The 26,648-nt window shown below is 33.1% G+C and overlaps 1 protein-coding gene across 2 annotated transcripts in view; it reads left to right on the top strand.

Moving 5' to 3' along the window:
• Window positions 1-26,648, top strand: part of KCNJ3 (potassium inwardly rectifying channel subfamily J member 3) — a 131,346-nt gene that overhangs the window by 61,786 nt on the left and 42,912 nt on the right. The window lies entirely within an intron of this gene.

The raw sequence follows: 26,648 nt of genomic DNA, 5'->3' as shown, positions 1-26,648 counted from the left end.
ATACATGTGAGACGATTTTGACTTGGATATACTCTGGGGAACTATATGGTCTTAGAAAAATGATAGAGCTTAACATCTCTAGGCTTCTGTATTTTTCAAGTTAAATATGTAAAAAGAAAAATGATCACAATAGCTTCACAGGCCATTAGAAATACATTAATAATAAATTTAAAAGGCACTTCTAAATGTCAAGGAATTATATAAATATTTTCACAGCAAATATGAGTTTTCATAGTGAAATATGACATATTAATGAATAAAATTATAAAACTAAAGTATAAATCAAGACTTATTTGAAAGCAACAGAATGTTCTTTCCATTTCTCTCTTTCTTCTTGGCTCTTTTTAGATGAGAAACTAAGAAAAGCTGCTGATTTTGTATTTGTGAGCAGTAGAGCAGCATGATAAGTGAAGTGAATATTTTGGGGAAGATCGTTTAGTATTGCAACAGCTGGTTCAGGTTGTTTCCTTATCAGAAATAGTGCTTTTAGACTACCAAAAGTAGGAATAGAGCTTAAAATACAATTTTCACTCAACTGAGTAAACTCTGCCATTTTCCCTCTTATATTCTTCTCTGTATCTCCCAACTTTACTAATGTGCAAATTAGTTCATCAATCTTGGCTTTGTTTCTTCCCCACATGAAATCTTATTGTATAGTGTGAAGTAAAAGAAAGACTCAGGTTCTTCATTTTATTTTTTTAAGCTTAATTTTAATCTTGATAACATCTTTAAAAATTCTGCCCTTAAAATTAGAAAAATATTCAGCATTTCAGTCTTATTGAACATAATCTAAATAAGACTAATGTTTCAATCTTATGGAACATTGACTAAATAAGGTGACTTCATCTCTTGACAACAGAGAATCTCATGATAATTATGTTTTACATTTAGACTGAGTACATTTGCTGGACTTTTGGTTGAATTTCCTCAGAATTCCAGAACAAAGACTGTGTTTAGTGTGATGAGAGTGGCACTTGATCAGAATTTATTCAGAATTTATATCAAGGGTTGACTTCTAGAGAAGTGACAGATTAATGCAGCTCGATGCAAATTAAAGACACAAAACGTACAAGGTCTTCATGTAAGAGCTGTGTCTAAACCAAGTACATTTGTGTACTAATGTTTGATGTCCCTGGATGAATTTCAATCTTGGATAACAGATAAAATGTGTTAAAGGAAAAGGCTTCTTTTCTGACATGAAACAAATACTGATCCCTTTATTAGATTAAATAATAACTGAATATACAGGCAGACAGTTTAACTACTCAGGAGTCTGATTTAAAGAAAAAGGTACTTTTCAAGTGTTTGTCTTGACAGCTCATTTTTTAGCTTTTCCTTTAGGGCATTATGCTTAGTGACTTCAAATTTGCAGCTCGTAGTGTTGACTGGACGCCTGGGTTTGTCCTAGAAAACTCAGACAACAGTAAAAAAAAATTCATAAGCAAAGAATTAAAATTGACAATGGAAATTTTCTGGCTTTGCTGACTCATGAACAGATGGTGCTTCTAATCCTTTCATTAAATGGCTGTTTATAATGTTCATGTCTGTACCCAACCCAGACTGTCACAGCTGTAAAGTCCAGGTTTATGTGGAATTGAATTGAACCTTGGAATGAACTCATGATGCTGGGACACTAATGTCAATCTGCAGTCCTTGTACAGTTGAATGGGCATCTCAGTCTAGTGTTTGGACTAAGGATTATCTCAGCTACACCAGAAGGATGTTGCATTTTTTTTATATCAACGTAGTTCTAGAAGTCTACTTATTTGCCCTTTGAGCTGGTTCTTTTTGCAATGTACCTAAGGGACCTTCTTTGTATTGATTTTAATTCAAATTAATTTTACATGTGAAATATTTCAAATATATGTGTAAGAAGAAACATTTGTGTTATCACTATCTAAAATTTAACTGTTGTTTACATTTGGGAATATTTGTTTCAGATTTTATGTTTTAAAAACACAAATCACTAAAATCTAATTTTTACTTCTTCTCTTCCCCAAGGGAATTTTTATTCTGAAATGACATGTATTAATATATTGCAAAGTTTTTATTTTCATATTTGCATGCATTCATATAAATAAATGTTGATTTTTCTATTTCTAAAATGTAGGTAAAATAATTTTCAACTTGTTTTTATTTTTAACTTTATTGTATGTTTTGGAACCTTAGATTTTGTTTATGTATTTAGTATCTCTGTAATCTTTGAAGGTATGAATAGAATATTCATTCATCAGCATATTACCAGTAGATTGCTTGTTTTCTGTGATTATTACAAGCCCTTGCTGAACTGAATATCATTTTAGAAGGTTTTTTTTAGGTAAGGCAGAATTTTGCAAGGCTACAGAACTGCTAAAAGTAATGTTGGGTGGTGGTGAATGCACATCAACAGATTTTCTAAGTACTGTAACACATTGCCAAATTCTTCTCCAAAGCAGTGCTTCAATTTATACCTTAGCAACTATATTCATGAACTCTATAAAAAACATACCCTAAATGATACTCAGTATTATTAGACTCAATATTTTGGGCCAGTCTAGTGCCTGGTTTTGCACTATAATCCTACTGCCTTGCATATAGCCGGCACTCAATATGCATTTGTAAAATTAATGACCTGTTGTTAAATGGTTCTGTTTATTTCATGCTATATAAAATTAATAATTTTGAAATAAGTGACACTTTGCAATCATTAGAGTCCCAAAACTGTTTTGTTATTGTCATTGAAATAAATTTTGGTACCTTGATTCCCCCACCATGTACCAAGGTGTCCCAGTGAACTCAAAGAATGTAAAATATTTTAAACACGGAACTGGAGAGCAATATACTAAGTTAAATAAGCCAGGTGGTGAAAGACAAATACCATACGATTTCACCTATAAGTGGAACCTACCCAACAAAACAAACAAGCAAGCAAAATAGAGCTGGAGACATGGAAATAAAGAACAAACTGGCAGTGACCAGATGTGAGGGGAAGAAAAGGAAGGGTTAAGCCAAGGAACATGTATAAAGGACCCATGGACAAAGACAATGGGGGGAGGATTGGAAGTGGAGGGTGAGGGAGTAGGGTAGGGCAGGGGAGAATAATGAGGAAAAATGGGAGCAACAGTAATTGAACAACAATAAAAAAAGAAAAAAGGAAAATATGGTAACCCTGCAAACTACTCACTATAGTTGATTTCAGTTGCAAAACTAGGCTGCATTCTGATACTTTTGATGATGTCCTGTCTTGTGTAGTTAGATTTTTGACAGTTGCTGTGATACAAAGCAACTACCATAAGAAAAATTAATGTGGAACAGAAGATTGGGTTGGTGATGTTCCAACTAATTCCAGGATTTGAGAAATGGTATAGTGTCAAACAGGTGAGTGCATGCCGTTTAGTAAGTAACTGTGGGTATTTAAAAATGAAATACAGTACTGTTTTTGTTTTGATTTGTGCTAGTGTTTTTTAAAATAACCACCAAATTGTGAAGGAAATAAATGATTAGTAAGTGGTTTGAACCTGACTGCTTGATGAACAGAACAAGTATTCTTTCAGCTAAGAGACCAATGACAAACTTCACTGAGGCAGGAAGGAAGCAATGAGGACAGAGCTTGGAAATGTCTGCATTTAACCAATTTAACCATTTCCATTCTAGAAATCTGCGTTTAATAGACACAATTTCTAGTTCCTTATATAAGCAGTAACATTTTAAGAGATGTGTCATAAATTTATAATATAATGTATTATTATGATTTTTAAAGGGTGTATGATAAGAATTTAGATTGATATGGGTTGCAGATTTTCTCCTGCCAATATGCTGAAGCTCAAATCTCAAAGAAATTGGGACTGACTCTGGAGGATTTTTTAGGTTTCAAAATAGAAAGAAGACAATTTATTTAAAATTATCCATTATCATTTACACTTTTTATTTTCATAGGAGCTGTTTGCCTGTTAAAACTGAAACTAAGCTATTATCTTCAGTACATGTTAGACCTTATCATTGTATAGTTCACAGGGTTACTAAACTCATAGATTGTTAATATCTTGGCTATGCTAGATAAGCCTCTTATAAGGATGCATTTGGAATAGGCTTTAACTATCACTTTCATTCATTAGACTCCAATTTCTTTGTGTTTGCTTTTTAAATAATGTTTGCTGAATTGTGCCACAGAGTGCATAAATGCCATTATAATTAAATCAAATTTATTTTAGCTTTTAACCCGAATCCTACTTAATTGCTGGGATATTTTTACATTTAATGGATTCTACATACCAATTCCAGGATTCTGTGGTTACATGTATTAACTGCAGAGATGTGTAAAAAGGAAACTATGACTCTTGCAATTATTAATAACTTTGTTCATTAGTATAATTAATCCATTGATGTTTTCAATGCAGAAATTTTCAGTAAAATTTAGATTTTTAAAAGAATTTTTAATAAGGTGATTCTATCATACTTGTATTATTACTAGTTCTGAAAATGTACTACAATGATAGATTAAATTTCAAAATGAGTTTCACATGGTAACTGAGAAGATAAGTATGTCATTTAGAAGAAATTCAACAATCTACAATTCTCAGAATTAAGCACATTTACCAAAAACAAAGAAAAAGCTTCTTTTGCTTTCACATACCCTCCCCTCAGTTCACATCAATATATTTCACTGCTCTCCCAACACTCTCTCTGAGATTTCAGAGTTGTTCTCATGCTGCATATTCTAATTTGTTAAGAATTTTTACCACTGGAACCTAATTAACAAAACAAACAAGCAAGCAAAACAGAACCAGAGACACTGAAATTAAGAACAAACTGACAGCAACCAGAGGGGAGGTGTGAGGGGTTAATGGGGAGGAAAGGGGGAAGGGTTTTCAGGAACATCTAAAAAGGACAAGTGGACAAAACCAAAGGGGGTAGGATGGAGGGTGCGAGATGGGGAGGGCTGAGATGGGGGGAGTGGTGGGGGAAAATGGAGACAACTGTATTTGAACAACAACAAAATTTTAATAAAAAAAAATTACCACTGAGACTTCTTGGAAAGATGAGTGAATTCGTGTTGGTGGGAGTCTTCATAGTCCTAAGTTCTGATCTGGCACAGCTCTCGGAAACTGAAAGCAGCCTATCTGTAGGATTTAAGGAACTGAGATACAGGAGTTTTGGCTCTATTTTTTCCTTTTTATCTTTCTTTTTAACTATAGTATTTTAAAGACGTATCATTGTACAGTATTTTTATCATTTTGTACCATTGCTAATTAGATGATTTTCTGATTTAAGGAAGCTGTCTTTTGTCTATTTCATTTAAGCTACTATTGATTATTTTTAAACTACTGTTTTTCTTGTTTTTAGTATGGTTTATTGGGAAGGGTAGTGACTTAGAGGTAGGTTAGAGATCATAAGGATCTATAAAGATGTTATGATTTTCATTAGCCTGTTTATGAAAAGCAGTTTTGTCATTCCCTGCTGTAGTTTCTGGATGACAACTGTTTTAGAACAAAATACTGAAACCATCATTCTGAAGGTGCCAACACGACAATAGAATTTGATTTATGTGATAAAATTGTGACAGGTAAAATATTAAATTTTCTTTCATAAACTGTAAGTCACAAGAAGATAATGTTAAAGTTTGTTGTTAAAATTAATTTGTTGAGAAAATGAAAAAAGGAAAAAATAATAAGTAGTGATTTTATTCCCCACAAAATGCAGGGCTCTTCTATAAATGATGTTAGGACAAGTGAACAGTTATATCTGGAAAAGAAAATAGATTTAGATCTATATCTCACATGCATGAGATGAAATGCAAGCATATCTAATATTCAGATATTAAAAATGAAATCATGAAAAAATAAGACAAAAATATTGGGAAATTACTTTATAAATATGAAGTAGTACTGAGAAAACCTAATGTCATTGAAAAGGAATCTATAGGAAAGTTTGGAGCTAATAAGGAAGGGGAGCAGAAAAAAAAAGCATGGGGCGGGCAGAATAAGACAGACCCAACCATGGGAGCTGAGAGGTAATATGTTCCAAAAGATGGAACTCATTGTACCTCAAGCCAGTAATCAAGCAGTTGGTGTTTATTACAATGGGTATTAGCTATTTCCAGCTTGGTTAGAATATTCTGGAAAAGGAGCAGACACTGTCCAAAAGGCAAGGAGAATCTAAGCTCTAGACTACGTTGATGGATGACAGAACCATAGCCTTACATTGATGTCAGGGGTTAGTTCCTAATCCTTAGAGGAGCAGTTGATTCTAGAAAAATGGGCTATAAAATTAACTAGATAAGGAACTTGAAGGACAACATTAGTGGTAGCTTCACACAGAGGGAAACTCGTTACTAAGTACTGAAGTAATATACTAGGTTGAGTTTCTGGTTTAGGTTTCAGATTGATCAGAGAAATCATGTGGGGCTGTGGATATGCAGTCCCATGTGTGCTGGAAACAGATGCAGAGACCGAAATGAAAGATCTGCTGTTTCAAGATACTGAAGATACGTAAATTGATACTGAGAAAGAAGACTGTCTTTGAGTGAGACCCAAAGCCAACATTGACATTATCAATCATCTATCAGGAACACTTGAATTTATGGAGAAATGAGAAATCTATACAGATACAAAGGTTTTTCTAATTGTTCCCAAAGATGCATAGGGGTTTTTTTGGTATTTTATATACAAAATCATTTTTATCTCCTTACATTTAAGTCTTCCTTAGGAATAGTACATTGAAAAAAAGAAAGAACAAGAAGTAAAAGCTTGAATGATTATAACTAATAATTTCTTTATCTCAGTTCATTTTTTTAAATTTATTGCATACTTTTGGATTAAAAATTCCAGTGTGCAATTGGTGGGTAATAAGAGTGCATCATGGAATTTGAAAGGGTTGAATCACAAATAATAGAAAATTTACATTAACAGTTGGTATTATTGAAGTATGATTTTTGACAGAACGATGGTGACCTTAGTCATTTACTTTTCTTGTTCCTTTCCCTGGTTGGTGGGAAGCAAATGTACTGCAGCAAGGAAAATCGTGTCTAAAACATTTGATTTTAAGCATTCAGTCAGAAAAGTCTGAAAGGATTATTCTGAATTATTATCGTTTACCTTCTGTTTTCAGAGGTTATTTCTTGTAAACCTGATTCTGCAGGCAGTGACAACCTTTCCAATCCTTCTTACCGTTTATAATGTCAGTGTGAAATAGCTTAGAAAGCATGACCAAGTATAATGATTTTTTCCTCAAAAATACTTCTACTAACTCAGTATTACATTAGAATGATATTTTAATTTTAAACTTTAAATTTACCATGTTATTAATCTGTGAAAATTCTTAAGAAGTAGGGAGGCAAATTCCAGTGAATCCATTGAGACAAAGCAGTTAACATAATTAAGCATCCTGGAGCCTAAGAAGAGACCTTCCATGAAAAAAATGTCATGTTTACTTTTAGCATATTTTAAGTATTGAAAATAATTTATCATTTATATTAATTGCTTTATTTATTTTAATGTATTTAGTCTTTACTTTCAACATAAGTACCTCTTTGAATGCTTTACTGTATTTCCCCTAACTGTGACATGGGATTGCTTTCTTTTAGATACCTGCTGAGATTAGCACCAAAATATGAAGTTCCCTAGTGTGTGCCTGCAGGGTGGTTGTTGAATCTGTCATAGCTTTGAACCATGGGCTGTTGTTTTGCTAATTGGTTGACCTAAGTGCAATTGTGAAAACAGGAATTTGGAGGTAGTTTATGGGCAACTTTAGAATATTAGGTAACCAGGGCCTGGGGAGAGATTTTATGGTCCACAGATTAACTTAAATCTTTGGAATACTTTTGAGTTTTGAGCATAGCCACAGTGCTGCCAAATTCACTTTCTCTTCCACATGTCAAGAGCCACTGTGCTATAATCATGTGAAGTTACATTTTGAGTAATGCCTTTATTTCTGACTTGGATATCATTAGTATTCTGTATATCAATGTTATATTAATAATTCAGGCCTACCACGTTTTTGGTTGCACATTTTTTCTTTCTGTACTTTTAGAAGTTTTGAAGGGTTATTAAAGTGATTGAATGTCTAATCTTCATACTTGAGAGCAAGTCTTAATATATAAATTATACCTGATAAAATATTTGTATAGTCATTATGAAATGTGACATTATTTCTTCAACATTTTGTCAGAGAATGATTCTTTTAGATACAAATTAATTAGTTTTCAGCTATTCTTGCACTTACTATACCACTATTAATACCACCAATGCACAATTGATAGTGTTTTTTCTTTAATTCTCTCTTTCCCTAAGAGTTCACATTTCCATTTATTGCATACCAGTGAGTTGCAAAAAAGAGTCATCAAATGTAGTTTTGACATGTTAAGTCAAAGGATGGATATTAGTTTCCTATTACGTTTCAAAAATTTAGTCAGAAATACTTTAGTATTTTAGTAATTTCCAAGTAGACCAGTTATCATTTACTAATCATAATTTGCTTCCAGCACATAATTTTTGAATTGACATATATTCTCAAAATGAAAAAAAGCCCACCTCACTAGTCCAGGACAAATGTTTTAAAGAATTTTATAGAATAGAACTAGTTCCTCAAATAGAAACTAATTTCCATGCCTGTAAACTCTGATTCATTCCATCTGCAAGACTGGTTTAACAGCATTTGGATAAAGAAGGCTACATTTACTGATACCTCTTGTTCATCTGCATTACTTCAGAGTTTTAATGTAGTGACTTACGGTCATGAGGGTAAGTTTAGCAGTTCTCATCAAGTATTTATATGCATTACTGTCTTTATTATACACCAATAATACAAATATACAAAGTAAGATAGTTTATTGGCTTAGTATTTTATATTCAGAACTGAAGTTATAATTTCTTGCATCTTTGATTACTTTTAGGATTTAATTAAATTTAACATCGTGGGGAAAATATTTCTATAGAGCAATTATTTGTTTCTAGAAATTAACTGTAATAATAAAAGGGCAAGTGTTTTGATGAAATGGCTAAATCAGGTATAAACTATTATTTAATAGCTGATGGACTCAAGCACTCCACTGAAAATTACTGGTATTATAAGTAACATGCAGGATTAATTCTGTTAATATGTGGAAAAATTTTGATTCTGAAAATGTAAGAAAGGGAAAAAGATAATTTGAAGTTATTTTTTAAACAATTAACCTTTTAGGATGTCACTTGTTTATAGCTTTTATAATGACAATGTACTTTGTAATTCAGCACTTTTTTATTTATTAAATTTAGAGAAATGTAAATACCATGTGATTTCATTTATATATGGAATAAAAAACAAAGTAAATGAATAAACAGAATCAAACTCATAGATACAGAGAACAAATTGATGGTTGCCAGTTGGGAGGAAGACATTAGGATGGGTAAAAAACAGTGAAAGTATTAAGATGTACAAATTGCCAGTTATAGAAATAGTCATGCAGATATAAACTACAACATAAGGAATATAGTCAATAATATTATAATGATATCAGATGCCTATTAGACATATGAGGGTGGTCACTTTGCAAGTGACATAAATGTCTAATCACTAAGTTGTATAAATGAAACACATGATATTGCATGTCAGGGGTATATGAAAAACAAACAAAAAAATAAACAGAATATTCAGATAAACCCTATGCAGCCATTCCTCTTTTTTAACCTTATTGAACTTTATTATTGCTACCTTTTATTTCTTGTATCATAAAACTGTTATCTTCCTTATAATTTTTGAGTATCACAGAAATTTTTATCTTTCTGGTGTGTGAATTTTTAAAAAATAATTTGAAAGAAGCTTGGCCACTTTGTTTTGCTACACAGGAACCAGTCTTTTGCAGAGGAGCGTTTGCTCACCTGCTCACCTGTGTTGTCTGTATCATATTCCTGCTCTGCAGCGCGGTTTACTCCACAGAACTTGGTGTCTGTCTTTTTCTGTGTTTGCTGTTTCCTTGATATATAAATGTATTTATTTTTTCCTTTCCTAAATGTCACAGACTGCTAAAATATAAAAGATTGAATTTAGAACACATTTGATGAGATAAGTAAACATCAACAACAATCAAATAATGGTATTTCATTAAATACACTAATTGATTTCAGAAAACATTTTTATAAATGTCATTATATAACACAGGATTCAGTTTAAAGTCAAGAAAATTCAACATATCTCCATTTGCAATTTTGCAGAACTCATCTGCTAAATGATTTGGGCATAAGTAATTGCACAGACAATTGAAAGTACAAGACCTTAGACAGGAGCAACCTTGGGAGATGAAAAAATTACCAGGAGGGAAAGAGATAACAAAGTTTAGGTAAACTTGATTTGTCTATGGGACAGACAAAAATTCCTTCCAACATACTGAGCTTGCTTTTTCCTTATTTCATTTTGCAGTTCATATTAGCTTCTTTATTTTTCAGGCCATGAGCATTTTTAATAGGGGTTCAGGAGAAGGGGTTCTTGGTGCTTCTGCTCTTCCCCTCTCAGGGTTTCCTTTCTCATCTTCCCTCTCTGCCTGGAAGCTTGGAAATAGATGGTGAATGAGCTTAAACTAAAGTAATTGTTCCCAATTGGTCATGTTAAGGACCCACAAGTGCAGTAATTTATTGATATTGTAATGAAGTAATTTATAAACTAATTAAATTTAGTATATTTAATGCTGAAGGTTTCCAACACTTTAAGGTAATTTTCAAAGCACAATATTTAGCATAACAGGTCTATTCCATTCTTTAAATCATCTCATACCTAATATAAGAAATGTTCTTTTAATTACATGATCATATGTGTATAATATGATTTAGTAAAGTCAGTAAAACACTTTAAAATTTATTATTGATTATGTTGAATTAATATCTTAGTTCCACTGAAGATAAGGTATATGTGTGTGTACATATATATATATATATATATATATATATATATATATAATGTCAGTAAAAAATAATATCATTAACTGAAGTTAATCCAAGAACAAGATGACAGTACTAAATGTTTAGCAATATTCCACAAGACTATGGAAAATGTATTACCTGTTGTCTTGCATTTTCATTTTCTTAAAATATATTCTCATGAAATAGAAACTCTACATATCTGAAACTAAGAGTTTCTGAAAAGTAGAATTACTTTAGTGTTCTATTTTAAGGTAATATCATACTTTTCATCACTCAGTTAATAAATGTTCCAAAAAATGTTTTTCCAGAAGTCTCTTCAACTAATTTTCATATACACACATTCAGAAAAAGTCATGAATTGGTCCTGGCTGGTTGTAGCCCTGAATTGAGCAGGCCTGAGAACCAGAAACTTGCTGGTTTGAGCAGGTTTGAACAAAGCCAGGGCATATGCCTGGGTTGTGGCCAAGTCCCCAGTAGGGGGTGTGTGAGAGACAAACACACATTGATGCTTCTCTCCCTCTCTCCTTCCTGTCCCCTCTCTCTAAAAATAAATAAATAAAGTTTTTAAGGAAAAAAGTCATGCATTGGAAAGATGCAGTTGGAGAATGAGCTAAATTTGTCTGTTGGATAGAAATAGTAAATTCAGCCTGAAAATACCTCTTTATACATAGTATACATGAATAAAATAATTTTTTGCAAGTGGAGTCTTTTCAGTTTTCATTGAGAATGTATGGATTGATTTGCAATAGGCCTTGTAACAATGTCATACTCCTGGGCTTGGTTTTTGCATGTGTGTGTGTCAAATTCAAGAAAATTATTATTTTTTAATTTCTGTTTAGTGAATATCATGTGCATTTTTTTGGTTTAGACAGATTGGCTTTGTCTGCTGTCAAAATTCACTGACCCAGTGCAAGCTGTATAACCAGCAACAATCCTGTGAAATCATAATTGATCTTCCTGTTTTTTGTTACTTTGTCAAATTCCATTTTTTCATTTTTATTTAAAATTTCCTCCCTCTCTCATATGCTCCCTGTAAACTTATACTTTTCATAGCTTTTTATGGTGTAGGATATTGGAAAATTGAATCAGTAATCACACAGTCCTGTTTAATATATTCTGTGTAAATACATGGGGCTTTGAGAGTGTCTTAACTTTTTAAATATTTATTTCTTTTGAAGTTCATTCCTCAGTGATGTTTTTTCAAAGGCTTAAAAGATATTTTAATATAATATAAACCTGGTGAATTTTTCAACTTTAATTACTCTAAGTCAATTGACCCAATTTGATTTAGAGACCAAGTGGGCAAAAAAACCCTGAGGACAGGAAGGAGATGGGCCATTTGGAGATAAATTGTGAACATAAAGATGGAGCTTTAATGATTGACCTTCAATGGGGAAGAACCAAAAATAACTCAATGGACCACTTCATCTACAAACTCTGTTTTCCGAGTGCCAAGTAGCAGATATTCCCCACTTGTTCATTGATTTATTCTCTCAATTATGATTCACAAAAAAGGGATATAAACAGATACAAAAGAAAGATAATGAGTTTCGATACCAGTAAAATTGCGCTGTCTGCTAAATCTTTATTGAAGAAACTTCATTTCTGCCTACACAGTTTGATTCCTTAAACTTTAAAGGTTTCTTCAAATTTTTCAAAATTAAAGATTTATTTTGTATTTTTGCTGAAGGAACTATATTTTGAAAGAAATAAATTTCTAATAAATATATTAAGTAATAATTCATTTTGCTTTTTTATTACAATGGAGTTAATGATAAGTCTCAGATTGTGGTTAACATTCTGTTTCCAAGATTACTGTATGGAACTGAGACACACAAAGGCCAAAACAAAACAACAGATTAAATTGTCCTTTGAAACTCTTTCTAGAATAAATGACAGATTTTTTGGTAATTTTTTTGCTACTACACTGAAGTCTCTAGAATAGGGTGTATTTTTCTGCAGTATTACTTTTGTATTGTTGATTTAAAACACTGTTTCTTTCAAACTACTAGCCTCTTACACATTATAATGACATTTTCATAGTTAGACTTAATTTTTCCTTAAGACAATTAAGTACTATGTAAACATGTAAACAATATAATAGCTTTAGGAACTGAGATCATTTTATTTAATTATTATATTGATTCACTTACTCATCATAAGTGAATATGTATGCATAGGCCTATTTTGGGGAGCAATATTGTATTTGAGATACATAATGTATAATGCCTGTATATTTGAGATTGGGGAATATTCTCCTTTCTCTTCCTTTTCTGTGGTCCAGGAGAGGTTTGTTTTAATTGATTTTTTTAGGATCATGAGTAAGTTGAGAAGTTAACTGCTGAAGACCATGGACTTAGTCACTGGGGGAGTTTAAAGCTTTGTGATCATAGTAACACTATGGGCTATGTATAACACCTTAAACTTTAGTTTCTTTTTGTGTGAAAGAGATAATAATATTCCTCTCAATGAGGTGTCATAAGGAATAAATATGTATAAATCTCATAAGAGGGTGAATGACAAAAAACAGGTACCCAATAAAACATGGCATTACTTCTTCCAAAATGAAAGAAAAATATTACTAATTTGTTAATGGTTTATTATATTCTTATGCAGTACAAAGAAAAACCATAATAAGAGGGGGTCAAAAATTTATTTATAAAAATTGTATATTTATCATTACATGTTTAAACTTCAGTCACCTTCAAAGTACTCTTCATTCAATGCAATACACCCATGGAGATGTTTTTTCCACTGCTCAAAACAGTTTTTGAACTCATCAATTTTGATGCTTTTTAGTGCTTCTGCTGTTATTCACCTCTTCTACATCAGCAATGTTTTCCTTTGAGGACTTTTTTTATCTGGGGAAACAAAAGAAAAGTTGCTCAGGGAGAGATCAGGTGAATAGGAAAAGTGGGGTCTGGGAGTCTTGCTGTTTTGGGTCAAAAACTGCTGAACACTCAGCACAGTATGAGCAGGTGCATTAATAAATCATCCACCATGATATGGGCAAATGCATTGAAAAAGTGTTCAGAAAAATTTGCTGAAACTCAACGTAGCTTCTCATAACACCACCAGCTGGTACACTGATAAAGACGAGTTCAGTAGAACCCTACAATGGGCCTACCATCCAGAAGATAATTTGGTTTGGGGGGTCCCCCTCATATATTGACAATTCATTGTATTGTATAGTTTGGGGTTTGATTGAACGCAGAATGATTTGAGACATATAACTATGTTGGTTTGAAATTACTTAACTATAGCCTGGAAGTGGTTTCTGCAGACTTTGTGCAAGATAATTATTGATAATACACAACACTAGGTAATGCTTAGGAAACTGAAGTTGCTCAAGATACTTGCCTCTCTAACATGAGAGCTCCCACTAGCAATCCAGTGGACTTTTAACCACTTGTGACTTGTCAGGCCAGTTCTTAGAGCTGATTGAATGCATGACATCTGAATAATGTACTAGTTAGGGTATTACCAAATTAGCTTCTCTCCAAATCAGACTTCCAAGGTGTATGACTCTTTTATGATGAGGTATTGAAATTGTATTTTCTATGGTTTCAAAACATGCCCCAACACTGTTGACCTACAAGAGAAAGTCAATTTTCTTGTGATAAGCAAACTAATAATAATGATAATAATAATAAACTATATATAATGTGCCATATATAATATATAATAAAATAATAACTTTTATTTCACAAATACTTAAGTACCTCCAATAATCCTTAGTTACATATTGAGTAAATTCAGATATAATAATTATAGCTTACCTGCCCTGAAGGGTCAAATCCCAGGCAGAGAAGAGGCACAGGAAGAGTGAAGAGAAGTGGAGAGGCTAGGGTGCACGTGCATGCATGTGTGTGCATGTGTGTGTGTGTATGTTGTGAGAGAGGATTATGTGTTTCAGATGATATGACTGCTAGATACTGAAACAAATGTTTTCTCAAATGATTTAATTTTATCTTGTAGGTGATGAAGAACCATACAGCAATTTTAATCAAGGAGAAAAATAATAGAATTAACATTCTAGAAATTGACTGTCATCACTATGAAGGATGTTCAAAGAGGGAAATATTGTTAATAGTCAATAGAAATAGGGAAGGGGAAAAGGAGATGAAGTTCAGATTAAGGCAATAGTGGTGGGGATGAAACAGAGGAACCTGACTGTTGGTCAAGTGTGTTGGCGTGAGTGAGAGGGGGTGGGCCCAGTGAAGGGTACCCAAGTGCCAGTCTCTCAGGCATGGGGTGCAGCAAATCTGTGGTTATGGTATTCTTGTTATATATCTGTGAGATATATATATATAATATACATTTATTTAGAAACTATCTCTCAGGGTTTTTTTTTAATTGAGCAGAAAGATTGATTTGAATTATTTCCAAATATCAAAGAAGGAATGGCCTCTTATGGTAGACAGAATAATACTCCGTTCCCCTGAAAAGGTGATCATCCATAACTCCGAGAAGGTCTAATAATGGCAAAGGGAAAATAAAATAGTGGATGGAATTAAGGTTGCTAATGAGCTGACATTAAATTAGGAAGAGTATTCTCAAACCTGGCTGGGCCTGGTGTAATCACAGAGGTAGGTCCTTAAATGTGGAAGAGAGAGCAGAAGAATCAGTGCCATAGTGATGAGCTGTAAGAAAGACTCAACTGGCCAGTGTCGGCTTTAGAGATGGAAGGGGGCTGTGGGCCACAGAATGAAGGCAGTCTTTAGAAGGAAGAAAAACTAAGAACTGGACCTCTCCTTTATTCTCTAGAAAGTAATGGAGCCCAACCAGCACCTTAATTTTAGTCCAGAGAGACTTATTTTGGATTTTTGATTTACATAACTATAAGGTAGTAAATTTATTTTAAACAACTAAGTTTGTGGTATTTTGTTAAAGCAGCACTAAGAAATTAATTCACCCCTGGAACATGAATAAACCTTACAACTATACTTTTCTCTACCATCTTGTGCTTAATTATTTATATGACCATTACAAGTGATATGTTAGCACCAAACCATTATCTAAAACCTTTCCAAAGAAGTCTGAGCTTTGGAATTTTAGTCTTCTGCTGATAGAAAAAAAAACCTAAAAAGCAAAACAAGAGCAACACACATTGAAAGAAAAATACAGATGCAAGAATTACCCTTGAAGAGTAAAATTTGTACTTAAGTAAAGTGCATTTTAATTACTGAAATGATAGTAGAATTCAATAGCATGCAAGATCTTGGCTTCTGAGTGCCTTGCTCCTTGGCTACTGATGCCATAATAAGATAAAAATAGATCTTAGGGGGGGAAACTGACATTTGGAAACTTCTTACTTGTTTGAGCTGTTTAATTTGTTAACTATAGTTGTACCTAATGCATGTAGAGATCAATGCTGTAAATATGGAGTACATCTGTGACTTCATTTGCCCTACTATGCATCCCTTATACTTTGCAGGAGCTCAATGAAAACTTAATGATATCAATTGCCTCTATTCAGTGTTTTTATTAAATCAGTCAACAAATGATGAACTGCTCTATACTGCTGGATAAAATGTATTGTCCTTTTGCCAGTTAATAAATGTTATGAAATGGGTGAATAATTCCTTGTGCCTTTTAAGCTGTTTTTATGTTTATTTGACCTGTCAATGATACTGAAATGTGGAAAATTGCTAGGGTTTTTGTGGTATTGTAAGAGCTTCATCTTGCTCACATGCATTGTGATTATAGAGGAGCATTCTTTGATGAGGTGGCTTAGAGAGGTGACCCTTTAGTTTGCAGGCCGGCACTCAATCCACTGACCCACACCAGCCATGATGGGATTTATATTTTTATGACAATAATGTTATTATTTCTTGTAATATAAACTAACTTTCACTTGTGTTATTTGGCCCAGAACTCCTTGACTACAGAGAGAATTGTTCAGGAAAAGACTAGGCATTCATCCACACACATTTCATTAGTTTAGAAACTTAAGAAATGGAGAGTGGCTGGTATTGCCATAAAATGCATGAAAAGTGAGATGAGAACTGGTGTTTGAACAGATCCTTGATGATAACCAATATTTAAGAGAGAAAAGGAGGCCAATCAGAGACAGTAAGAAGAGAATAAGCACACGCACGTATCTTTACTGATCCATAAAGTGAGTATAATCTGCACTAATCTCATCTACTATATGTACCTGAAAAATGGAAACATGGGAAAATATAATAAAGAAACTAGCAAAAATCATTGCAAATTATTGTATCCAGTTACTTTTTGGTTGAAAGGGTTTGCTCATATACAAACTGATGAGCTGAACAAATGGCCCTGGTGTTTACCACAGACGCCAGGTGCTTTAGAATTTGAATTGAGTTTCTGTATTACTGTAATTGAGAAAAATGGCAATATTTTTATTTTTCATAAGAAGTGGTTCTTCTTGGATATCACTTCTTTATTGGATAGAGTCTTGTTGTGTCCAAATGGATGTTTTGTTGTGTTTTCTTATTCATACTGACTTCAAATATATTTGTTTCTGCTATTAATATTACTATCGTTTTTTTTAAATGGATGAAAGAATGTCAGTTTCAAGTATGTGAGTTTGAGGTGTGTTTCAATTCATGTGAGACCTAGTAGTCACATTGGAAAGGATAATATTTAATAAGTAAGATAGCATGCTGCATAGAAAAGGAGAATATGGAATAAAATAAAATTTTCAAAAATTTGCTTGGGTGTGGATATGAGAGTTCTAAAGGAAACTGTGTTATCTGTGGTTGAATCAGGACTGTTGTAATCTTATTCTGAAGTTTGGTTTTGAGGTTTGAGAAAACTTAACCAAGTGGTCAAAAATTTGTTGGTACTAACTTTGGCTAGTATTAGTTGCCCTGTGTTATATTGATTTGATAGTCCTTAATTTGCTTAAAGTTCAGATATTTGATGACTGAAAATTTTCTTAGCTGTATAACATTGCAATAAGAAAAAGCACAAGGATATTTAAGAATTAGCTTTTTATCCAGCATCAAGCCCAGAAAGTTACCATGTACCTAGGGCCTAATAGTAATCAGGCTAAAATTCAAGTGAAGAAGACAGTGGCCTCAGGGGAAATTAAACCCACCGTCTCTTTGAGTTTACTTTGTTCATTGGAATATCATCGGGATTTTATAGGAGGAAAATGCTAAGGATATTTATTTTAGGAATCTGAATTGTGTAGATTTACTTTCTTGAAGGCTTTAATAGGAGCTAGCTAGAAGAGCTAAGGTAGCTCAGAAACAAGTTAGTTTCTTTGAAAAATACTGACTTTACATTTTACATTTTTAATATACATGAAGGAATAGGTGTAGAAGTCCACTCTGACTACTGAAATAATGCATTCAAAAGTGCTTTGAAATAGTCAAAGCATATGTTTGTTTCTTTCAAATGTTAAATATTTCCTATTTATTAAAACATAAACTTTCTTACACAAGCAAAAATGTAGCCATAAAAGATATATATGGGGATATATACACACACACACACAATTTTATATATATTCATATATATATATAATTTTATATATATACATATATACACACATATATATATAAAATTTCATTCAGCCTTTGTCCTCAACATTTATAGATATGTGTTTTCACCCATGTATTTCAAATTGTCATGTAGTATCTTAAAGTTTTGCTGAGATTCTTTGGAGAAATGTGTAATTTTGATACTAAAGTACCCAAATAGGCTTTGGATACTCAAAGGTAAGTACATAGGTAGAAGAATAAATTTTAAAGAAAGTGTGACAGAAAGAATAAGGAATTGCAACAGAAATCATTTGGAGCAAAATAAAGGTATACAATATCAATACTAATTTGACCAGGGATCTCTAATAAGAATAATATTAATAATACTCTATAATGTTTGAGAAATTCATAGAAATCAAGTACCACTGACTGTTTGACTGACAACAAGCTGCTATTTTATGACATGTAGGAAAAGAGGAAGACGGGTGATCTGATATGTTTCTTAAGTACCAGTCTCACAGGGCAGGGTATTGGGTGCATGATCTCAGCTTCCAACTTCATGACAGACATGTATCAAATATTATTTTCACAGAAACCCAAAAAATAGCACAACTATCAACACAGGTTGACTAAATTATTCAAAGTAACACAGGGAAATGAAAAGACATTCTAGGATGTCTATTTTGCCATCACTGGCAATGCAATCATGTGTATAGCAGACTTTAACTTGAGTAAATCTTGCTCTGACAACCAAATTACTATGGAAATAGAGCAGCAGATAGCAAACAGAACATCTACCCTCCTCTGACATTTTTGATGATTTCCTAATTATATTGTTACATGAACTTCAATTATCCCCTCCACTTGCTTTCACTGTTCCTTTTACATACTTGTCCTGAATCTGACATTCTAAAATTGCTCTGAGGTTTCCCAAATGAATGATTAGTAAAGTATGATGATACAGACATTAATGTTTAACTATTTGGCTTGTCTCTTATCATCACTGTGGTTTTGGTTTGAGGTTAAATGCTTTGAAGGAAGTTACCCATGTCCTTAATAAAATCAAACAGATTTTTAAAGTTTATCATAAGATTTAAGAATGTTTCCTTATTTTTATTGACTAAGATTTTGGAGATTTTTAGATGATTTTTCAGTAAGAAGGCATATGTTTTCAAATTCATGTACCTCTAATGGTTGTGCTGATCATGGCAGAAATAAGCATATGGAATGTTCTGAAGGAGGTGAGTAAGAGCCTTGAGAGGTTTTGCTAGAGAAGTTTTGACCTTTCTGCAGAGTGGGGAATGTGAGACCTCAGTGAGTGGAGTGTGATCTTTGTTTAATCCAAGAAATTATCCCAATAGAGATAACTAGTATTTGGATCTTAACAGCCTTAGTTAAGTAAGACTTTATCTTATCCTCACATTCCATCTCCTCTCCTACAACCTGAGTGGTAGAAAATATTTAGTGATAGTGGCTAAGAGGAGAAGGTGCTGCTTAGCTGAGAAGTGGTACTTAGAGGAGGAGGGGAAGAATTCCAGAAGGAAAAGGAATGCTTTGCCCCTACTGTCCACCTTTGGAATTTGTTGGTTGTGGCTGAGCTAGAAAAGCATTGAAATTTTAATTGCTTAAAATTAAAATTTTAGTAGCTTAAATACATAAGAGCCACTTGTTAAATAATTTCTAAGGGGAGAAAGGGTACTTCAAAGTTTACTTGGAAGGCTATAATGTTAAAAATCAATAATAATAGTTTTTAATTTCTTGTCAAACACTTCTGAGTCCAGCCAGTTCTTCAAACTGGTTTACATATGCATTATCTCATTTCACTCTTATGAAATAGATTCTTTTTTTTTTTATCTTCACCTGAGAACTTTTTTTTTTCATAGTTTTTGGAGAGACAGGAAGGAAGACAGTAATGGAGAAAGAAAGAAACATTGGTGTGAGAGAGAAACATCGGTTGTCTGCCTCCCATACAATCCCAGACCTGGGATGGTATATTTGTAGACTGGGGATCGAACCTGCAACCTTTTGGTTACAGGATGATGCTCATGGTTAGAATGGTTATTCTAACCATTTTAAAGAATGTGAATTCAAGAAAGATTATGAAACCTGTCTGACTTAACAGAGCTAGTGGATGGTTTAGCTAGATTTTTACATTGCTTTTTAACCCATATGGACAAATATCAGAACCTCTAAGAAAGGAGATAAGGAGGCATGAATGTGGACAGTAGGATTAGCTTAATGATTTAATTGCTTTGAGGCAGATAAAGGGCAGGCAGTTAAAGGGTCTGAGAACCAGGATTACAAAACAAAGACTGGAAAGACTTTAATAAGTTAACAGAGAATATATATATATATATATGTGTGTGTGTGTGTATGTGTGTGTGTGTGTATTCAAATGCCAAATACACCAAATCCAAGTGGTTAATCAGCAAGATGCCTAACAGAATGAGACAAGTTCACTGGCAAACAGAATTCGTATATCGATTCAAGAAAAATACATTAAACCCCTGTTGTGGTTCAGGTTTTGTATTAGGCCCTGATATTACATTTGCTCAAAAAGCAAATAAAAGTCTTCCTGAAGCTTCTTCAAAGGCAAAGTAGATGTCAAGTGGATAGTTTGTTCTTTAACTGCTTTTTTGTGTTGCTTATAGTTAGGGGCTTCCCAATTTTAGGTACATATCAAACAACTTTCAGATATGTTGCAAGCCAGTCCACCATGGTTCACTTGTGCTGCTGCATGCCTGGCAGACTGTGAAAAACCATTCCTTTACCTACATCCTTTTGCAGGATTGTTTATGCAGCAGGTGATTCAGAAAAGTGAGGAAATGCATCTCAAAAATGTATCATTTAATCTTGAGCTACATTCGGTCTCCCTGTGGGCAGAACAGAGAGATCTTGCTTACTACTTGCTATAAAAGGAGGGGACCCCTAAGCTCAGGGTTTCTGGTGACACATGTCACTGCACTTGTAAGTACCACGTAGACCTTTGGGTGAGCCTCTGGGATTGGGAGCTCAGGGAAGCAGCTATGCTGGTTCAACAGTGATACTGATACTTCTGCTTTTGATTTTGTTGTAATCAAGTTTATTGCCCTGATATAGAACTTCTATGCCTCTTATGAGACTACACGAAGTGTAGCTTACACAATTATTTCAGTGTGAATCCTCCTGCTCCTAGATCTCCTTCCCATATCTTGCATGTTTAGGTAGTATAAAACTCCGACAAAGTCTTATTTGGAGAAATGTAGATTTTGTGTGAGTCAGTCGATCACTAATAAGCAATTGTATTGTCCTGGAGAATTATTCTGTATTTTGGTCATAGCCAAGGCCAAAGACAGAGATTTTGTGACTTCACAGAATGGTTTTCTTTGTTGATTTATTTAAAGTTTAGTTATTTAGTTATGCTGCTAAAGATAAGACTATCGCACTTAAAAATATTAGCTTATTTATTATGCTATCACCCACACTTCAATCCAATCAAGTGGGAAAATGTCTCCTGAACAAAGTTGTTTTTGTGATTATAAGTGAAGATTATGGATTTAGGAAAAGGGAAAAGAAAATCTTCACCACAAACCCCTAGCATAAATCTTCAGAAGGAAATTAAAAATCTAATACTTTATTTGAAATGAAAACCCAGAGTTGTAGTACATAGAGCATTAAACACTGCTTCTTCGAATCGTGGGTTTCATGGGAAAAGTATAAACAGGCACCAGGCTGATTCAGGATTCTTTTCTTCAGAATAGAGTACAGTTTCTAAGGATTCATATGGTACTGGAAAGTAATAGACTTCAAATTTTGGGGTAAATAAAGGACTTAATGAAAAATTCAAGTTCAAGTCATAAGAATTATATTGCTAAGTTTGGACTGTATTTTTTCCTCTTTTTGAGGAAGTCCAGTACTTGTAATCCACTGTTTGCCACCTCTGTTTGATTCCTGGGAAATATTCCCTGACAACTTCGAACCATTCTGAATAATCAAAGGCAACTGCATCAACTTTATCGGGATCATACCTTCTAAATACGTGCTTGTTATCAATTTATAGTGAAAGCTGGAAAATGCAGCCATGTGTCTCAACATATGAAAACCAGGAACACTAGTATTGAGTGCTCTGCCTTTTAATGTCATTTTAAATATACAATTTCTAGGACTACACCATAAAAATTCAAAAAGTATGATTGCATGGCATGACTTACTGAGACTAAATGGTCCTCAATATGATTTTTGTATTCTTTACTCATGTGAAGTGCTCTAAAGTGATTTCATAGAGCAGTACCTGTGGTTCAAAACCTATCAACACACAGTTTCTGAATGAGAGCATTGCATCATATAATATTTATCATGTTTAGCTTTCATATTTATCAAAGTTTAGCTTTGTCAGGTATTGGCCACTCTATCGTTATTTTAAACACACACACACACACAGAAGCTGGGCTGGGATTTACGTTTCCAGAGACTGGTGACTAGCCTCTAATACTAACACCTAACTAGTACAAGGGACCTAGCACATAACAAATATTGGTTGGTTGAGTGAATAAATGAGTGACTAGTACCATAAGAAATGGCTATGGATTAAATGTAAGTAATTAGATATAATGTTTCTAGGCACTCATATTGCCAATTCATAGGCCAATTGTTATGGTAGTTTTTATTTCTTACCCCCTGAAACAAATGCCATGCTGTTTTCAGGGACTGTCAGTGTTCACTTTCAGCAATGCAGAATGGAGGTGTCTGGCAACTTTTCAAAGCCAACCGGTGAGGAAAGTTTGGTTTTGCTGAATTGGTAGCTGACATTCGAAATCTAGCTTGAAGAATTACATTAATATATGCTATAATATTATATCTTGGGCTATTGAGTAAGAATTTCTATTGCTTTAATGCTAGGAAGCTGTTGTTCAAGTTGAGTTGTTGCTGTCAGAGAGGCAATAGTACATATTTTGTTGTCATTTCTCTTTCATGTTTTTGTTTCCTTTAAGAGCCGATCTTACTTTTGAAACTTTTGTTCTTATATAGTATTTCCTTTCAGTGTTCTTTAAAACATATCTGCCAAAAAAATTCTCCTTCTTGCAAAATGTTAACATTTTCAATTTTAAGTAAAAGCCACCTTGCCAAGCAGTGTTATTTCAAAACATTTGATTTGTCATGATATGTTCAGTCTATTTTTAATGTTCTGCAAATTGAATTTTGAAGTTGGTGTTTGTTCCAAGTTAAAGCTGTGTGAAATATGTTGCAGTATGATGGAGGGGAGAAATAGAGAGCCAGGAATAAATACGTAGAGAAGAGCACTCACAGCTAAATTCTCTCTTTTCATTTCCCCAGCAAAGGGGATTAACCCACCAAATGGTATCTTGCCTTCAAATTCATACTGAATTTCATTTATGGACAAGTGGGATCATTACTTTTGTTGAATATTTCCATTTACGTGAAGCACTAAATATTGTTGAATAATAAATAATTTATTATTAAGTAATAAATAAATTAAATCTTAAACTTCATTCTTTTCAGTCAAAGGTAATCTAGTACCTCACTTTACTGATATGTGTACAATGCTCCACACATAGTAAGTATTTAGAAGATCTAAGTAAAAAGAGTTCCCTGGTGCTTTCCTATCAAAAGATGATTATACTCAAACTACAGTGTCCAGCACAAATAACACCTCTTTTTTATTACAAAATCTTAAGAATGTAATTCTGTAACAAGAATATCACACTCAAGCACACCATATGATATTTTGGGTGAAATATTCAAATTAAAACTGTAAATTATTAGACCTATATTATTACCATACCAACCACACTCAAGCAGGTGTTGCATCTGCTGGATCCTATATATAGCAGCCACTGTGTGTTAGAGTATGACATGAATATAAACAATGTTGCAGCCATCAGGAAACTCAAAGTGAAGGACACACCTCTGTAATAGTAAGGGAGAAATACTAAGGACGCTAAACAAGCTTCATGAAGGAAGGCTGTCTGTCATCTTAGTAGTATTTACAACCATCTTGGAATAAACTGATTGAAAGTACCATTTTGAAGAATTCACTTTTGAACAACCATAATTTCCTGTTATCGTCTCCATGAAGCCTATATTTTAAGTTTAGTAAATGAGAATCCATTATTGAACATCAGCGTGCATATTCTTTGGCACAAATCAATGTCCTTCAATAAATAGCTTTGACTTCATGAACGTTTACTAAATTATGTTCAGACTTAGCTCTTAAAATGTTGGTTTAATCTATGTAGAACCATTTTCAGTTTTGTTAGTTTTTCCTTTTGTTCTTTACCTAAGGAAACTTGTTATGTTGACTTTCTCATAGTTCCTTTAAATGGATTTGGTGGACAATTATAATCTATTTTGCACAGTTTTAAAGGAAAAAGAGTGTTTTATAAAATTAGAGATCATAACCCTTAATCTCTCACTTAGAAAATTGGAAATAAGTGAAAGTATTACTTTGAGGCTGAAATTATATTTTATTGCTTATGGTAAATATGTATGTATATTGCATATGTGTTTGTATATAGATATGTAAATATATATTCACATATATGTGTGTACATATTTTGTATATATAGTGCTTCACATTTAGTGAGCAATCAGTACTTGAAATTTAATTTCTCATGGCTATTTCATTATTCTAATATAAAATATTCATTTTAATTTTTATGTTTCAAAAACTTTAAATGCTAAAACTCATGTTTTACTATCTTTATACATAACTTTTCATATTTAAAATTTTCAAGTATTTTACCTTATTAAGTACATTTTAACTTACTGTTCCAGAGATAATCTCCTAGGCTAAAACTCTTTCTTTTTAATGTCTCACATTGATTTCTATCTGTCTACATGAAATAAATAGTAAGTGGTATTTTTGTCTTATATACACTTGAAAAGCAGGAGTTTTGGGAGTCATAAAAGAAGATCTGGTGTTTTATTTTTGTATTTCTTTGAGAGAAGCTTTTCTTTTTACCTTCCTGTTAAATCAGTGTGGAGCCCAAAGCATCATTACAAAGTAAGGGAAGACTTAGAGAATTGGATTTCTACCTGGGAAATCGGATTTGAAGAAATTTGATTTCCCCATTGGAGTGTGAATGACAGTAACTCAAACACTAGGAGAAAGATATCCTTTAAAATGTCCTTGCAGACTAATTTACAAAACCCTAGACCAGCTATTTTCAACCTTTTTCATCTCATGGCACCCATAAACTAATTACTAAAATTCTGCAGCATACCAAAAAATGGATTTTTGCTGATCTGACAAAAATAGGTATAATATTGATTCATTCATACCAGATGGCTATTGTTTGGTTGTCTGTTGTCGTTTTGGTAATTGACAATCTAAAGGAAAAGTGGTCAGTGCCCCCGACTAAATAGTCAGGTATTGCATGTTTTGAAATTTCTTTGGTGCACCAGTGTAAACACACTGGTTGAAAATTTCTGCCCTAGACCATTGTTATTTGTTACTAAATCACAGGGTTCCCCCCCGACCATTGGCCTTTCTCCTACTGTCACTTGCATAATCACAGGGTGATAGATTAAACGTCATGCCACATTAAGAGTCAATAAAGATTCTGATGCAGTACTAAATTATATAATCGTTTGAGGTTATCTTAAGGAATTGAAATCTAGATAAAGTGCAAGACCTACAATAGAGGAACACATTCTAGAAATGACACTCAGGAGATATAGTCAGAGAAGAAGAGATGCCAAGCCAGGTAGACACTCAAAGAAAAGTAGTTGTGCATGCAAATAGTAAAAAAATAAGTTTAGCATTTAAAGTTTCTGAAACATTTATGAAAAGTATCTTCATACAAAAGTGAAAATACAGTTTTTTTTGCAATTATGTTGTCTAGTCAATGTTACAAGTGTCCCAGTTACCTGCCTTTACCACCCTCTCTCAGTGACCTTACGGACACGTTCACATCGTGGTTTGTTTTGTGTTTTTTAAACACTAATCACTATATTCAGTAAAGTGACACCTTTTAGTCATTACTGAATTTAGTATTATGAGGTATGTTTTTTCATCAATGCAGGCAAAGCATTCATCATTTGAAAAGCTAATACAGACATCTGTGTTGCTTATTAGTTTTTGAGCTACTGAATTCAAATTATGTTTTAAAGTTTTCTTTGTGATAATAATTATTTAAAAGATATTGTATAATGGAGTTGAATGGCTTGATGCAGACACTGTTTAAAGTAGGTTACTGAGTTATTACATTGTTGGTTTTAATGCGCTTTATTATTTTCAATTTGCATGGGAACTTGAGTCACAGAACATAATTATTTGGAGGAACTATACATTCAATGAGTAAACCGTTCTTTTAAAATT

The sequence above is a fragment of the Phyllostomus hastatus genome, unplaced genomic scaffold (genome assembly GCF_019186645.2).
Source record: "Phyllostomus hastatus isolate PE091 unplaced genomic scaffold, TTU_PhHast_1.1 phas_contig_1, whole genome shotgun sequence".
In the NCBI taxonomy this organism is placed as follows: Eukaryota; Metazoa; Chordata; class Mammalia; order Chiroptera; family Phyllostomidae; genus Phyllostomus; species Phyllostomus hastatus.
This window is presented reverse-complemented; position numbering and strand designations above follow the sequence as displayed.